At 42.1% G+C, this 15,833-nt stretch overlaps 1 protein-coding gene across 1 annotated transcript in view; it reads left to right on the forward strand.

Moving 5' to 3' along the window:
* SLFN5 (schlafen family member 5) overlaps positions 1-15,833 on the forward strand; it is a 51,716-nt gene that overhangs the window by 11,815 nt on the left and 24,068 nt on the right. The gene's annotated exons all lie outside the window — the stretch shown is intronic.

The raw sequence follows: 15,833 nt of genomic DNA on the forward strand, positions 1-15,833 counted from the left end.
ATTAGACCCGAAGGACTGACTACATGTAGGTTCAATTATGTGTGTAAAGGGGTAAGGAGTAAGGGAGAAGGCTTTTGCTAGAACACCTCCTAGGTAGTGCTGTGTATTAGACATTGTGCTAATGTACACAGTGTCTGGCTGTCCCACTCATACTAACGTTAGAATTGGTGAGTAGGTTGAAGTGTTTTCTGTCTGATCCATCTGTTATAAACTTCCCCATGCCCCTTTCATCTAGTGAGTGATCCTCAATCTTGGCTGCACACTGAAATCACCTGGGGAGCTTTACAATCAGCCCAGACATTCTGATTCACTTGGTCTGGAGTGCAGCCTGCACACTGAGGCTTGTAACAGCTCTTGGGGGCAGGTGAGGTTGAAAACCACCATCCTGGTAGTTTCAGCATTAGTTGATGATTGTTACCTAGATCTATGATTTCATTAGGTCTTGCAAAATGACAATTTTTCTAATTCCATCATTCCATCTCAATTTATTAACCAGGAATATTTCTGTGAAGGACTTTCCTCATCATCTCTTTGGTGGCCCCGAAATAGAATGCATACAGGAAAGGAGTACAAATGCTTGATTGCTTCCCTTCATCAGTTTTCAAAACAATGAGCTGATGTCCTAGCGTGAACTTACAACGGTGAACCATGAAGTTTTTAAAAACAAGTATCGTTATGAACTCACGCGTTTTTATATATGAAGGTCAATTTGAAATATAGAGGAAATGGGTACCTCCCATTTCCGGTTGAATATGCCAGTTGAAAGCTAAAGAAGATTTATTATAGAATCAAGATTATAATTTGAGACTCATATGAAGACAGAAATGATCTTTACATTTGTATTCTTCAAAACAAATAATTATCAAAATGAAATTCAAACCATAAAGACCAGATTTAGTCTCATGTCAGTTAAGCATCTTGCGCCCCCATGACAACTGGGGAAATTTTATTACCGGTGGAGCTACTGAGTACCCTGTGAGGGTGTGAAGCAAGGGCCTTGCCACCAGCTGGTTAGCTCAAGATCTAAGGGGCACTCATTCTTGGGCAGCGTGGAGTTCCATACCAATCAGGGTGCTGTGAGACTTGTCTTTTCCACATGTAGGGGATGAAATGAGCACTTAATTCCTGGGTGGGTTTCTTCATCCCCAATTAATGGGAACTTTTCAGGGAACTGTTTGAGGTTCAATGACACTGAACAAAGGAGGGTGTGGAATGAAGTTAATGTTTACTAAGCACATACTGTATGCCAGGTATTTTGTATATACCATCACATATACTCCTCAAAGGAACCCTAGAAGGCTTAATATTTTAATTTTTGTTTTACTGACAAATTCATACTGAAAGTTATGAATTTATTTCCTGCATTGCTTTACAAAACATAATCGAATTTTAACCCTTTTCTCAACTCATAATTCCTTTTTACTTATTACTTGGTGAGCCATGTGATTATTTCTCTAACTGAAAACCTTGATTCTTAATGTTGCTAGTGGAAGTACTTGTTTACCAGTGAATACAAAATTAGTAAAAAATTGATAAAATTGATATTAACCATAAAACATTTGGATGACAAATGTAAGCAGCAAATATCATATGTTTTATAATCTATTTTAACACAAGCCTATTCTGCTTCTTTCTTATACTATTTTTTGAAACTGAAGTTATTTGAAGTTTTGAGTGGGCCTTTATTTGAAAGACTACTTTTTTTCCTCTTTGAGTGCTAATTATTGAAATTCCAGTATTTAGCCTGGAAACTCTAAACTCTCCTACTGCTGGTGAAAGAAAACTCAGCAAGACAAGCCAGCAAGCAAGAAACAACTGATGGTTTCCTTTTTCTTGCACCTGCAGAGAATGAGATGCTTTTCCATGTCACCAAACTGCATTTGCCATTAGCTCCTATCAAATTAGTTTGATAAGACACTCAGATTTATGAGTTATTGTATTTTGGGAAAGTAACTTCCAAAAAAAGTCTAATTTTGCTTGGTTACTTATGTAATGATTTCTTGCTCATGTAATAATATTTAAATTGACATAGCCTCCTTTTTAAAATAAAGGCATAAATATTTGTGAATTTCTTTTTCTTTCTTTCTTTTATTGAGATGGAGTCTTGCTCTGTTGCCCAGGCTGGAGTGCAAGTAGTGTGATCTCGGCTGACTGCAACTTCTGCCTCCCAGATTCAAGCAATTCTCCTTGCCTCAGCCTCCCAACTAGTTGGGATTATAGGTGCCCACCACCACAGCTGGCTAATTTTTGTATTTTTTAGTAGAGATGGGGTTTCACCATATTGGTCAGGCTGGTCTTGAACTCTTGACCTCAAGTTATCCGCCCACCTCGGCCTCCCAAAGTGCTGGGATTACAGTCGTGAGCCACTGTGCCCAGCCTTGCATTTATTAAGCCAGAAGATGACAGTTGATCTTTCCCATTTGTTAATATGCATGGAAATAATAAAACCTACAAATGAGAGACCATGAAATAAAGTACTCAAGAAAACTGGGAAGGATGATATTATGTTTTTAAACTGTGCTCTCCCAAAAGATATGTTGAATCCTAACACTTAGTACCCCAAAATGTGACCTTACTTAGAAATAGGGTCATTGTAGAAGTAATTAGTTAAGATGAGGTCACACTGGAGTAGAGTGAGCTCTTAATCCAATATGACTGATGTCCTTATAAGAAGGGAGATGGTGTGAAGAGAGACACACAGGGAGAAGGCCACATAGTGATGGAGACAGAGATTGGAGTGACACAGCTGCAAGCCAAGGAACATGGAAGATTGATGGCCACCACCAGGCAGACGTAAGAGAAAATTCTACTGAGAGTCTCAGGGAGAAGGGCCCTACTGACAACCTGATTTCAGACTTCCAGCTTCCAGAACAGAGAAAATAAATTCTGTTGTTTTAAGCCACCAAATTTATAGTATGTTGTTATAGTAGGCTTAGGAAATGAATACAGGCGGTAACTCCAATTGGAGCCTAAATCTGAATAAGTAAAAATAACAGTGTTGGGGTGGGGAGGTAGGAGGGTTGCCCGTCACTGCTGTCTAGTGCTGGCCAACTTTGAACTCTGTTGCTAAAGGATTAGTTTTGCTTAAAATCAGGATCACTGGAAAATTAAAACATTGATTTTTGTTTTGTTTTTGTCTGTTGTCTTATGGCTTTTGACAGATGTCACTTTGTCCTGGGTCCATAGGATAGGTGGAGGCTGCTCTCACTTAATGTTTTTTTTTTTTTTCGAGACAAGGTCTCACTCTGTCACCCAGGCTAGAGTGCAGTGGCACAATCTCGGCTCACTGCAACCTCTGCCTCCCAGGTTCAAGTGATTCTATCACCTCGGCCTCCCAAGTAGCTGGGACCACACATGCACACTACCACGCCTGGCTAATTTTTTGTGGAGACAGGGTTTTGCCATGTTTCCCAGGCTGGTCTTGAACTCTTGACCTCAAGCAATCTGCCCACCTCGGCCTCCAAAGTACTGGGATTACAGGTATGAGCCACTGCATGCAGCCCCTGCTCTTACTTAAATTATAGGTAGAACTATTGCAATTCTGTCTTCTGAAATAAAGCTTTCTAAGCTTGAGAGTAGATCAAGTTAGGTTTTTATTGTGATAAGAGATGAGTGAAGTTTCTTTCTTTGTAAGGTTTGAGTCCTGTTAAAGTACAATAGAAATTAGAATGTGAAGATTCTTAAACTGGCCCCAAAAGAGGCTTCAACCTTTCTGATCGAAACAATGTATGTCTAGAGTATGTGTTCCTGGAGGATTCATATGAACATATAAGGAGTGACAATGGAAAGAAGCTTATCAAATTAGATAAGATAATACACCTTCAGATGTAATTAGAAAGTAAAGTCCATATAGTTCCTTAAATTGTATAGATCTCCTATTTTCAGTAGCTTCAAGAGGCTATTAAGTGCGTAATAATCTAACATAAGAAAGCTCAAAACCCTCCCAGAAAAAAGGAAGGAAATCTAGCCAAAATTTAATTTTCTTCTTCTTATTTTTTGAGATGGGGTCTTACTCTGTCACCCAGGCTGGAGTGCAGTGGCACGATCACGGCTCACTGCAGTCTCGACCTCCCAGGCTCAAGCGATCCTCCCATTTCAGCCTCCTGAGTAGCTGAGACTACAAGTGCCCCACCAAGGCCAGCTAATTTTTGTATTTTTGGTAGATGTGAGATTTTGCCATGTTTGGTGCCATGGTTGGTCTCAAAATTCTTAGCTCAAATGGTCTGCCCGCCTCATCCTCCCAAAGTGCTGGGATTACCAGTATAAGCCACCATGCCCGGCCAAAAATCTAGGCAAAACTTTAAATGTATGAACCCTTTAAGAAAAGTCATTCAGGTTGGAAGAAAATGAAAATAAAATTATAGGTTTAACATTAACCAGATTTTCAAAAGAGTTGAGATTTACATTGTTCTTCAGAGGACTGAATCTTAGAGTGGTTTTCTTTTAGAAAAAGCTGCCTTCTGGTGTATGTGTAGGGGTGGTGGTGACACAAGTAACCTTTAACTAAAGGGAGAAAGGTATACTCTATGTAATGGGATGAGTTGTGTTTCTCCAAAATTTGTATGTTGAATCCCTAACCCTCACTACCTCAAAATGTGAATACATTTAGAGATGGAATCTTTAAAGAGGTAATTAAAGCTAACTAAGGTAATAAGAGTGGGGCCCTAATTCAATACAATCAGTGTTCTCCTAAGAAGAGGAAGAAACACCAGGGAGGTACATGTATACAGAGTGGAGACCATGTGAGGGCACAGTGAGAAAGCAGCAACTGCAAACCAAAAAGAGAGGCCTCAGAAGAAACAGTATCTGCTGACACCTTGATCTTGGACTTCCAGCCTCTAGAACTGTGAGAAAGTGAATTCGTGTTGTTTAAGCCACCCGGTCTTTGTATTTTGTTATGGTGGCCCTAGCAAACTAATTCTGCAAGAATGTTAAAATGTATAATTATATGAACAAAACTAAGCAATCAATGAAAGTGTAAACAGCATTCCATCTTCCTGCTATAAATCACTTTGGAGGATAAAAGGGAAACTTTTAATTTGGGTGGAATGGCCTCAGTGTCCTTGATGAGTTTCAAGATAAAGAAGAAGGCTATTGTATTAGTCCGTTCTCACATTGCTATAAAGAACTACCTGAGACTAGGTGATTTATAAAGAAAAGAGGTTTAATTGGCTCATGGTACCACAGGCTGCACAGGAAGCACGGCTGGGGAGACCTCAGGAAACTTACAATCGTGGCAGAAGGTGTAAGGGAAGCCAGAACATCCTACATGACTGGAGCAGGATGAAGAGAGGGAAGGGGGAGGTGCTACAAACTTTTAAACAACCAGATCTCAGGACAACTCACCCATTATAATGAGAACAGCATGGGAGAAATCCACCCCCTTGATCTAGTCACCCCCCACCACATCCATTCTCCGACACAGGGGATTACAATTCGACCTGAGGTTTTTGTGGGGACACAGACTCAAACCATATTAGTTATGCAAGCCCTTTTGCACTAAGACTTTTAATCAAGATTCTGAGCGTTGTTTAAGTTTTTTTTTTAAACTTTTAAAGTTCATGGGTGTAAGTGCAGGTTTGCTACATAGGTAAACTTGTGTCATGGGGGTTTGTCGTACAGATTATTTCATCACCCAGGTATTAAGCCTAGTACCCATTAGTTATTTTTCCTGATCCTCTCCTTCCTCCCACCCTTCCACCCTCCAAAAGGCCCCAGTGTTGTTGTTCCCCTCTATGTGTCCATGTGTTCTCATCATTTAGCTCCCACTTGTAAGTGAGAACATGTGGTATTTGGTTTTCTATTCCTGTGTTAGTTTCCTAAGGATAATGTCCTCCTGCTCCATCCATGTCCCTGCAAAGGACATGATCTCATTCATTGTTATGGCTGCATAGTATTCCATGATATGTACCACATTTTCTTTATCCAGTCTGTTACTGATGAGCATTCAGGTTGATTCCATGTCTTCGCTATCGTGAGTGGTACTGCAATGAACACATGTGTGTGTGTCTTTATAATAGAATGATCTGCATTCCTTTGGGTATATACCCAGTAATAGGATTGCTGGGTTGAATGGCATTTCTGTTTTTAGGTCTTTGAGGAATCACCACACTGTCTTCCACAATGGCTGAATTTACCAACAGTGTATAAGTGTTCTTTTTTCTCCACAACCTCACCAGCATCTGTTATTTTTTTACTTTTTAATAATCGCCATTCTGACTGGTGTTAGATGACATCTCATTGTGGTTTTCATTTGCATTTCTGTAGTGATCAGTGATGTAGAGCCTTTTTTCATGATTGTTGGCCGAATGTGTGTCTTCAGAATGTTTTAAACATTTTTTATTTTTGATAATTTCAAATTTATGGAAAAGTCATAAGAATACTACAAAAAACTCCTATTCACTCTCCCCACAAAACATTATATACATTTGTTTGATCATTCTCACTTTCTTTCTTACTCTGCCTGCCTATCTATCTATCTATCTATCTATCTATCTATCTATCTATGTATCAATCATCTATCTATCTATCTATCTATCTAGGATTTTGGGGGAACCGTTTGAAAGTAAGTTGCCCCATTATCCTAAACATTTCACTGTGTAATTCCTAAACACCAAGGACACACTGCTATATAATCACAGTACTGTTATCACTACCCGGAAATTAACATGGATTTATACAATACTGCCATTTAATCTACACACCCCCAGTGACAGTTTGTCAACTGTTCCAACAGTAGTCCCAATAATCATCCCAATAATCCCTCAAATTGGGATTAAACATGCAAGAATTTTCTCAGGAGAAACACCTGTGAGAGGAAAGGAGCAAGAGCCAGGAAATGCTGGGGGAACTGTCAGATCACATTATAAGTCTGACCCTGAGTGAAGGAGAGAGGAAGGAAGGTTGGGTAGAAGCTTCCTAGACCAAAGTGCTTTATCAAAAAGGCTTGGCAAGGCCATCAGGGAGTCCCCAAGTCAAAGTTGGCCATCAGAGGAATCCCGTGTCTCCCAGAATGGGCCCGTCTTAGTGTCTGTGCTGTGCTTGGTCACTGGCTAGAGCAGCCTGTGGGAAGTGTGGCCTCGGCACAAAAGCAGGATGGGTTTCAAAGAGCAGCAGCTGGGGTTCTTGGCTGTATAAGCTCTCCGTAATGAGAGGTCTGTCAGGTGCATGCTCACACCACTGCAGCCCACTTCTTATTTATTTATTTATTTATTTATTTATTTGAGACGAAGTCTCACTCTGTCACCCAGGCTGGAATGTAGTGGCACTATCTTGACTCACTGCAACCTCCACCTCAAGCGATTCTCCTGTCTCAGCCTCCCAAGTAGCTGGGATTACAGGCACATGCCATCATGCCCGGCTAGTTTTTGTATTTTTAGTAGACATGGGGTTTTGTCATGTTGTCCTAACTGGTCTCGAACTCCTGGACTCAGGTGATCCACCCACCTCGGCCTCCCAAAGTGCTGAGATTACAGGTGTGAGCCACTGTGCTTGGCCCACTGCCATCCACTTCTGTGTGTACTGACCAATTCTCCGTACAGCCTCTGCATGGCCCCTGTAGGCCATTCCTCCCGAGGGGAAATCAGAAGTGTAAGGTTAGTGGGATGAACTGCAGGCCCTGTCACTACAATGGATCTCAGGGCTGCAACTGGTTCTCATCCTTCCACTCCTCCACTATCCATTCTAAACACCTCTCACCCTCAGCTCTCACCTCTGCAGGTCTTGGTGGCTTGCTTACCCAGGGATATGGCCAGAAACCTCATTCCTAAGTGGTTTGAACCTTTGGCAATCATACCTTTATCGGTTTGGGGTTATTGCATGTATCTGTTCACCCTTACAGTAGGGCATCAGAGTATCAGAAGGCAATCAAGTAGATCATTTGGGATTCACACATATTCCTTCCTGCCCCCATTGTGTGAAAATGGCCTTGCCCTCTTCTGCTGAGCAGGATCCATGATCCCTGCCAGTCTGGTAACTTCTTACACATAAGGAGATCAAAGTGCCCCTTCAGCAGCTAGAACTTATAGTTCCCTCGGATGCTCGCTGTGTCCCCTGGCAAGTGTGCATCCCTTTTGGGGTTCAGGATCTATATGGACAAGAAGCACAAAATACCCTAGTGGGTCCCTGGAAGTGATGGTAAGTGGGGCTGCTCCTATTTCTCCCCTTTGGCTCCTGGACCTTGTATCCTTCCTCGTGCAGATATGGCAACATCGAGGAGTCTATGATTTCATAAATATATTGTCTCCCGAAGGATGGCACCCCATCTTTTTAGAGTGTGTTCTTTGAGCTGCCATTCAGTTGTACTCTTAGAAGGTGGTTACAAGATTCTCTGAGGCTGTCTGCCTTGGGTGGTGTGGTATGTGACACAGATAGTGACCTCATGATCACAGGCCTACCTCCTTTGCTGTGAAGAGGGGCTCCTGGTTAGATGCTGTGATATGTGGGATTCCATGCCTGTGGATTAGATATTCCACAAACTCCCACAGCTGAGGCTCTGTGGGAGGGAAAGGCAAGTCCATTCCTGGAATAGGTATCTGTTCCTGTGAGTTCAGACTGCTGGCCCTTCCGGTGTGGAAGGGGGCTGATGCAGTTAACTTGCCACCATGTGGCTGGTTGGTCTCTTTGAAGACTAGTGCCACTTTGGGAGTTCAGTGTTGGTCTCTGTTCCTGACAAGTTGGACATTCAGAGGCAGCAGTGGCTACACTGGCTTTGGTAAGTAGGAGTCCATTCTATAGGGCCCATATGTAGCCACCTCTGCCACCATGGCCACTCTGTTCATGTGCCTATTGTGCCAGTTCTGGAGTGACTGATGACAAAGGCTGGCTGATGTTAATTGGCTGAATCATTTTGTCTACTTGGCTGCTCAGTGCCTCTTGCATGGTAGATGCTCTCTGTTGAGCATTAACATGTGATACAAAATGTTCATACATTATATCCATTCCTATATGTCCGTCTATATGCTTCTAGAGTCTACCCAGACCTCCTTGGCTCTGATTTTCCAGTTGTTTTCTTTAAAGGCTCTGACCAGGCAGCCAGACCATTGGCCACTTCCCAAACGTATATATTTCTTTTTTTTTCTATTTGTGACTCTTAGGGATGTAGTGTTTTATTATTATTATTATTATTATTATTATTATTATTATACTTTAAGTTCTGGGGTACATGTGCAGAACATGCAGTTTTGTTACATAGGTATACATGTGCCATGATGGTTTGCTGCACCCATCAACTTGTCACCTACATTAGGTATTTCTCCTAATGCTATCCCTCCCCTAGCCCCCTACTCCCTGACAGGCCCCGGTCTGTGATGCTCCCCTCCCTGTGTCCATGTGTTCTCATTCTTCAACTCCCACTTATGAGCGAGAACATGTGGTGTTTGGTTTTCTGTCCTTGTGATAGTTTACTGAGAATGATGGTTTCCAGCTTCATCTATGTCCCTGCAAAGGACATGAAATCATCCTTTTTTATGGCTGCATAGTAATCTATGGCGTATATATGACACATTTTCTTAATCCAGTCTATCATTGATGGACATTTGGGTTGGTTCCAAGCCTTTACTATTGTGAATTGTACTGCAATAAATATACGTGTGCATGTGTCTTTATGGTAGAATGATTTATAATCCTTTGGGTATATACTCAGTAATGGGATCACTGGGTCAAATAGTATTTATTTATAGTTCTAGATCCTTGAGGAATCGCCACACTGTCTTTCATAATGGTTGAACTAATTTACACTCCCACCAACAGTGTAAAAGCATTCCTATTTCTCCACATCCTCTCCAGCATCTGTTGTTTCCTGACTTTTTAATGATTGCCTTTCTAGCTGGCGTGAGATAGTATCTCACTGTGGTTTTGATTTTGCATTTCTCTAATGACCAGTGATGATGAGCATTTTTTCACATGTTCGTTGGCTGCATAAATGTCTTCTTTTGAGAAATATCTGTTCATACCCTTTGCCCACTTTTTGATGGGGTTGTTTGTTTTTTTCTTGTAAATTTGTTTAAGTTCTTTGTAGATTCTGGATATTAGCCTTTTGTCAGATGGATAGATTGCAAAAATTTCTCCCATTCCATAGGTTGCCTATTCCCTCTGATGACAGTTTCTTTTGTGTGACCCAAGGATCTATATTTCTTCTCTTTCTCCTTCTTTTTCTTATTCTTTTTAAGAAAGAGACTGTGTCTTGCTGTGTCACCTAGGGTGGAGTGCAGCGGTGCCATCATAGTTCACTGTAGCTTCAAACTTCCAGGCTCAGGTGATCCTCCTGCCTCAGTCTCCCAAGAAGCTGAGACTACAGGTGCACACCCCTACACTCAGCTTATTTATTCTTACTTCAGGCCACTTCCCCTTCCACACAAAGTGAATAATCAAGCGCATGATTCAGAGCTTTGCTTACTGGGAAAATCTTCCCTCTTCACTGTTTTTCAGAACTACTCCCTACAGCATGTGGTTATAACACAGTCACAGTTCATTTCTGGTCTGCACCCTCATACTAAGCTAACTCATCTATAAGCCATGCTTGAGTTTTTTTTTTTCCCTTTCACTCAGTTGTATGGGCACCTCTCCAGCTCCTGTAGAGAAATAGGTGCAAACTAGTGCACGTGTGGTGGTTGACATAGGGGAGTATAGGAGAGTGTGGACTACCTGCTCATGCAGTTTACTTGTGTCCTTTGCTCCTGCTCAAGCTCCATCCTGGATTTCCACATTAGCATGTTCTGCTGCTGGGCCCATCCAGCTTGGGGACTTGTTAGGTCCAACAGAATCCAGCTTATAATGAACAGTTTCAGATGCATGGTTAGCTGGTGACCCGAGAATAAGTGTTCAGTCTCTATCAGGGTCCACTAACACGCAAGTGCTATTTCTCAAATGGCATATAATTCTCTACTGCAGATGTTATGGTCTTATTCCAGAATCCCAGGTGCCTGCCTTGGGATTCTCCCAATGGAGCTTGCCGCGATCCCTATACTGCATTGCCCAACTATTGCCAGATAGAATGCCACAGGCTGTCAGATCACAGGGCCCAAGTTGCAGGGTGTGATTGCACCACATACTGCAGTACTGCTGCAGTACTTCCTGCTCTAGGCCCCTTGAAGCTTGCAGCTCTCCATGTCACCTGATTTGTGGTCCAGTGTAGGATTTTTGGTATGGAATATATTGCCTGTAGAAGTTAAATAGGCCTACCAGATGCTATGCTTCCTTCTTTGTGGTAGGGGATGCAAGATACAGCAATTTGTCCTTCACTATAGAGGGAACACCTAGCACAGCTCTTACTACTGAATCCCTTAAAACTTCACTGGAGTGGCTGGTTCCTGAAATCTTAGCATGGTTTATCTCCAGTCCTCTGGAATGCATATGTCTTACCATGGCCCCCAGAGCCACCAACTTGTTCATCTGTTCAGAAGCATGATGTCAACATAATGGGTCCATGTGGTGTTCTCTGGGCTGTCCAGATGATGCAGATTTCTTTGTACTGTATTATGATTGAGAGCACGAGTTAAAATAACCCTGGAGCAAAATGTAGCTGAATATTTTGGTCTGTTCCACATTAATGTGAACTGTTTCTGATCTTCTTTCTAACTGAAATAGAAGAGAATGCATTTGCCAAATCAGTGCTCACATACTTTTCACCTGAAGGCTTACTAATGTTGATCTAGATGATACCAAATAGCAGCCAGAATAAGGGCTACTCCTTGGTTAAGCCTGTGGTAGTCTACAGTCATTCTTCAGGATCTTGCCAATTTCTTCAGGGGCTAGGCTAACAAATTAAATGAAAATATAATGGAAACTACCTTCCCTGCATCCTTTAGTTCTTTAATGGTGGCATGAATCTCTTACAATATGAAACCGATTTTGATTTATCATCTTGGCTGAGTTGTGGGCAGCTTCAGAGGTTTCCTTTTGACCTTCCCCACTATAATAGTTGTACTTTACATACCAGGGCCTAATGTTGGGAGTATTCCAACTGTGCACTTGGCTGCTTGGGAAATCATCCACAGACCAAATGAACCACTGTGAGTCAGATTTCAGACAGGACTCCATTTATTACCTGGTCCCATTGTAACAGGGACTGTGATGATATTTCAGGTTTCTGGGTATCAGTGTTAACTCAGATCCCATATTCAACAGCCCTTGAAATGTCTGGTTATCTCCTTTCCCCAGCATATGGTCACATGAATAAATGCCCATAGGTACCTTTGGGGAAGAGCTGGAGGAATTGTCATGGTATATACTTGACATGGCATTGTAAGAGCCTTCCTCCTGGGAACCCATCACTTCAGTCAGTGGGTTTCAGATCTGCAAATTGACTTGGGTTTGAGAACTAAACAAGAAGTTGTGGATTTTTATTGGGGGAAATCACCCACAGCTTCCTGCTCCTTTATTCTTGCTCTTTGTGGGTTATGGATGTTAAGTAACATTTTTATTGGCTGCCTGTCTATTTTGCCTCTAAGGACATCATTCTCCATTAACCATCTCCACAACTTCCTGTGGCTTTAGTCCCGGCGGCTGTCTGACTAACTATGCCAGTCACTGTGGTAATTGTGACCTCCTAGCTTCTATTACTTGAGGGCCCCCATCATGCATTCCCATGGGTATTAATGGGCCCAGCTTTGAGACTGCCTCACCTACCATCCTCTTTGGCATGCAGTGGACCGCCGTCACTGGACTTCTTTGATGCAGATGCCCCTCTCACCAGTGCTTTCTGGTGATCTTGGTGAATGGTGTGTAATCTGGGACATGTCATAGAACAAAATCCTCTAGCAGGATTACTTCTGGTCTTACCTAATATAGCCATTCCTTCATGCTCATTTCCCTCAAACTCTTTATTTCTTCCTCTACCATATGTCAGGGGAATTTGGGCATTTCCATCTTGCTGAGAGTTGGGAGTCAACGAAAGATGAGAGAGCTGTCACACCATGATGCAAGTCTGATCCTGTGTGGAGGAGAGGGGGAAAAAGATTGGGTGGAACTATGCTAGATATTCACTCAAAGTCAAGCAAAAGTTGGCCATTATAGGCATCCTTTGTCTCCCAGGAGAAGGCCTGCCCTCCTGTCCTTGCTATACTCAGTCATCAGCTGGGAGCAACCCATGGAAGCATGGCCTTCATACAAACATGCAATGGAAGAGTGAGGCAGCTGGGGTCCTTTGTGAATTAAGCTCCAAGTTGTGGTCTTTGAAGTGCATTCTCACAATTGCCAGAGTGTCCTTTATAGCAAAAAGAAATTTTTTTCTAGTCCAAGCTCCCGCCTAGGATTACATGGTGACTTTGTCTTGTCTTTTTAGTGTTTTTCAATCTAGAACAGTCTTTCAATTTGGGTTTGGATTTGTTTAATGTTTTCTTTTCTTTTTCCTTTGAGACAGGGTTTTGCTATATTGCCCAGGCTGGTCTTGAACTCCTGGCCTCAAGCAATCCTCCTGCCTCAAACTCCCGTGTAGCTGGGACTACAGGTGGGCATCATTGAACCCTCTAATGTTTCCTTATAGTTACGTTCTCATTGCGCTGTTTTGTTTTGTTTTATTGGGTCAGGAATACATAAGAAATAAAAATTGTTCTTTTTAGTGGCAGGCAATTTAATTTTTCCTGTTACTAATGATGTTAACCTTGATAACTTGATTAAGGTGATATATTCCAGGATTCTCTGGAAAATTAGTGTTTTTTCCTTTGTAATAAATAAAGCATCTTGTGGGGATATGCTTTGAGACTCTGTAACTACTCTCAGTGTGCTAAAGATCTGAGGGGATACATAGAGAAAATTCTGAGTCACGCTTTCATTTCCTGTAGCTGAAAAAGCAAATTAAACATTGGACTGGACTGAAATTAAGCTTGGACTTAACTGAGCTCCTTCAGGAAAAGCTTAATTACTTACTGAGACAGGAAAATCATCAGGACACTCTTGGATCTCAATGTGGGTACTGAGAGTGCCAGAGAACCAAGATTCTCCCTCCCACTCTCTCTGATGCGTGTGATTCATATAAACATTGATAAAGGATGTCTCATCCCTCCTTCAAGTAAACTTGTTCTGACAAAATTTCACCACACTTTGTCAAATGGCAAACATTGTTCCTAAGAAACATCACACACGTGTTTATGCAAACTTTAGTTTTTAAACTTTTTATCAAGAAAAGAAAAAAAGTGGAAAATACGTTTTTGCCTGAAAAGTGAATGTTATGAACAAGTTGCTTGGGTTTGAAAGACAGTCTGTGGAAACACAGATAAGGCTCTATGCTAAGATGGCTTGCTGCTATAATCCTCCGTCCCCTAGTAAAAGTGTCTGCAAAAAAACTTGGCCAGCCACAATGCCATTGAGCATTGACCGCCATAATCAATCTCGCTGTGACTCTCATGGAGAATGTTGGAGCAAGTTTTCTGTAGTGAGGAATCTGTAGACCATGGCACGCAGCCTCCAGTCTCACTGTGCAGACTGGGGGCAGTGACAGAGGTCATTGACACACAGCTGACGTAGGCAGTGATTCTCCCTACACTAATACAGTGATTCTTTCTGTGAGAGAATGACTGCCCTTAATAAGATAGCATGCCCCTTTAACCTACCACCTCTCTTCTCCTATTTAGTTTGTTGAAGCAAAAACAGTGTAGATATTGCATTAAGCAAGTGTGTATGTGTGTGTGTGTATGAGAGAGAGAGAGAGAGAATGAGCAGTTATGGCTCTTGGCATTTGTTACTGGACAAGGCAAACCTAAAGATTTTACTTTTAAACTTGAATTAATACTCAGAATAAGTCACATCTGCCCTCACTTCCCTCCTACTCCACACAAACAAACATGCAAACCACTGGAAAGGCAACATTTTATCAAAAGCATTTGGCATCTTTCCTCTCTCATGACCGTCTAGAAGCTTGAGAATTTGGGAGAGGTGGGCTGGAAGCAGAAATGGAAAAGAAGTGCTGGAACAATTATGACCTGAAAGCCAGTGGAACTGAGGTCTCCTGCAGGAACTTTTGGGGAGGCCTGGATAGTTTGGAGACCAATGGGTATGGATGGAAAGAAGAGCAGAAATGACTCAGCTCATACAGCCGTGAAAAAGCAATGATCTAAATACATGAACAAATCTTTAAAGCAAAATGTTAAAGTGTGGGAGCAAGTTCTACAGAACACTTACAATATGATACATTTTTTTCCTTTTTTTTTTTTTTTTTAAGAGACAGAGTCTCACTCTATTGCCTGTGTAGTGGCACAATCAGAGCTCACAGCATCCTTCAGCTCCTGGGCTCAAGCCATCTTCCCGCTTCAGCCTCCTGAGTAGCTGGGACTTTATAGGCAGGCACCACCACACCCAGCTAATTTAAAACAACTTTTTTAGCTGGGCGCAGTGGCTCACACCTATAATCCCAGCATTTTGGGAAGCTGAGGCAGGCAGATCATGAGGTCAAGAGTTTGTAGACCAGCATGGCCAATACGGTGAAATCACATCTCTACTAAAAATACAAAAATTAGCTGGGCGTGGTGGCGCACACCTGTAGTCCCAGTTACTTGGGAGGCTGAGGCAGGAGAATCACTTGAACCCTGGAGGCTGACGTTGCAGCAAACCGAGACTGCGCCACTGCACTCCAGCCTGAGTGACAGAGCGAGATGCTGTCTCAAACAAACAAACAATTTTTTTTTGTAGAGATAGAGTCTTGCTATGTTGCCCAGGCTGGTCTCAAACTCTGGGCCTCAAGCCATCTTCCCTCTCTGCCTCCCAAAGTGCGGGAATTACAGTCGTAAGTAACTGCATCTGGCCAACATGATGCCATTTACATGCAGTTTAAATGCATATAAATGTGTTGAAACAGTGTCATTTGTTGATGAGGGACATATACACATGTACTAAAAGTA

This window comes from Macaca fascicularis, chromosome 16 (assembly GCF_037993035.2).
Source record: "Macaca fascicularis isolate 582-1 chromosome 16, T2T-MFA8v1.1".
In the NCBI taxonomy this organism is placed as follows: Eukaryota; Metazoa; Chordata; class Mammalia; order Primates; family Cercopithecidae; genus Macaca; species Macaca fascicularis.